The sequence below is a fragment of the Octopus bimaculoides genome, chromosome 17, assembly GCF_001194135.2.
Source record: "Octopus bimaculoides isolate UCB-OBI-ISO-001 chromosome 17, ASM119413v2, whole genome shotgun sequence".
Classification (NCBI taxonomy): domain Eukaryota; kingdom Metazoa; phylum Mollusca; class Cephalopoda; order Octopoda; family Octopodidae; genus Octopus; species Octopus bimaculoides.
This window is the reverse complement of record NC_068997.1, coordinates 2,076,516-2,079,291: the sequence shown is the minus strand read 5'-3', so window position 1 is coordinate 2,079,291 and position 2,776 is coordinate 2,076,516.

Below are 2,776 nucleotides of genomic sequence, written 5' to 3'. Positions count from 1 at the left end.
TATATATATTATACACACACGCATACACACATATATATATATATATATATGTGCATATATATATATACAGAGAGAGAGAGACATAGTTATGCATACACACATATGCACAAACACAATCATACACACACATATAAATGCAAACGATTAGATCAGGTAAAACCTTATAGCTACAACCTAAAAACAACCAAATGAAGAAAAATGTTGAGATCAAGCTGAAAGCCAAAAAAAATCCTTGAAAGCTAAAACACCCGAAAGCTAAAAAACTTAAAAGACCAAAACAAAAACAAGCTCCGCAGAGGATATAATAAAATCTTACAAAACAACAAACATATGGTAAATAAAATAAATGTTAAAAGCATCTCACAATTTTAAAGACATCAACACAAATATCAGTAAGGGTGACAAAAGTAATTTGTTATCATGGATAGAGATAAATATAATACAAATGTAAGTAATTTACTCAGAGACAAGAAAACATTCATGAAGATCAAGAAAAGTAATACTTAATGGAGGTGAGGTTAGTCAACAACACTGATCCCGATCCCTAGCTGAACTCTGATTGGATGGATGGAATTTGAATTCAGAACATAAGTGCGGACGAAATGCCGCTAAGCATTTCGCCGGGCGTACCAAACATTCTACGAGATAGCCTTTTGCATGTGTGACTTCTGCCGATTACTAATAAGAAAATATATATTAGCGCAGGCGAGGCTCTATGATAGGAAGCTTGATTCTCAGCTAAGCTGTTCCAGGTTCAAGCCCACTGCGTGGCACCATCGACATGTCTTTTACTAAAACCTCGGGCCGACCAAAGCCTTGTGAGTGAATTAGCGAAATTGGTAGATGGAAAGTAAGAGAAGCTCGGCGTGTGCATATATATACATATATATATACAAGGTCTGATCAATAAGTATCATGACTGTTGCCATATTAACGAAGCTAAAGCATACAGGGTGAAGCTGCTTGGCAAAATTGACCTTGAACTCTGCTGTGCATGTGCATTGAGCGTTAACGTTCTAGTTCACTTCCGCTGTTTACAGCAGTACTTGGAAGGAACGTGTGTAGCGTGTGATCGTCGCATTGACACGACAAAGAAAGCTCTCATGGTGATACCTACATAGATGTCTGCGCAAAGTTGCAGAAAGTGTATGGAGAGGAGTATATGAGCCGCGCACAAGTGTACGAGTGTTTCAGATGTTCCCAAGATGCTCGATAAAATGTCGATATTGACGAACGTTCTGGGAGACCCGCAGCCAGCAGAACTGAGAAAGACATCGCAGATGTAAGTGCAGCTGTGAGGGGAAATAATCGAATCACCATCTTCGAGTTATCAGAGAATGTGCAGATATCCACAAAGACACTCGGGTTTCAGTTGCATAAGATTGCTTTGTTTGTATTGAGAACGATGAAAACATTTTGAAAAACTTCGTGTAGGCCTCAGAGCAGGTATCGCCAAGCTTTTGGCAAAATTTGACGTAGATTATCTGCTCAACTTTCTCTGTCTTGGCCAAGACGACGATCACACGCTACACACGTTCCTTCCAAACACTACTGTAAACAGCGGAAGTGGGCTAGAACGTTAAAACTTAGTGCACATGCGTAGCAGAGTTTAAGACAAATTTGTGCTATGCGGCTTCACTCTCCGTTCTTTAGCTTCGTTACTATGGCAACAGTCCGGATACTTATTGATCAGATCACATATACACATATCACAAATACACATGTATACATGTCCGTATATATATGTGTGCATGTGCGTTTGTGCGCGTGTTTATAGCTACACACACACACACACACACACACACACACACACACATATTACTAATAAACAACAGAAGTTACAGAGTAACGCATGGACAGAGAGTTTCCTTTGAAACTTTTTCCGATTAATAATACAGATCATATGTGGTGTGTGTGTGTGTGTGTGTAAGTGGGAGTGTGTATAGATGTGTGTATTTTTCCTATCTGTATCACCAAATGTATATGTATGTATATATATATACATATGCACATGTATGTATACATGTATATATGAATGTACATATGTATATGTGTATGTGTCTGTCTGTCTGTATATATGCATTTTCGCATATATGTGTATGCATGTATGCCTATATCTATATGTACAACTATTAAAATTGTTTAAACATCTAATACCAGCACTTGCAAGAATTATGTTTAAACTTATATTCGCCAAACTTTGAAGAATTCAATGTGAAGAAAAGTAGAAGAAAGTGAAAGTGGAGGTAGCAACAGATAAAAGAGTTGTCCAAAGATATATTGGTATATAATTTATTTTTAAAGGAAAGAACTTTCTGAAATGTTTCATTATAATCTCATCCATTTCAGCTGTCTCCAGTCTGTGACTGAAATTAGGAATCGTTCTAGAAGATGGTGCCGTAAAAGCTGGCACTTTGGAAAGAACAAATTGAGAAAGAAAACTTAAGCTTACTGACGCACCTTGCCTACCTCTGTACACGTCTACCTGAGGAACTGTTGCACACACACACACTAATACACACACTAACAAACACACACACAGCGCGTTATATAGAATACTGAACAGCTAAACTGTAGAAGTGAAAACGTCACTACTACTACTACTACTACTACTACTACTACTACTACTACTACTTGACACAATGCGCGTGCAGTCACACACACACGCAGATATATGAAAGTAGACACGCACTTACGTACAGAAATACATTTATAGATTATCAGTATATTACACACACACACACATATTTCATGTATATTACACACACACACATAT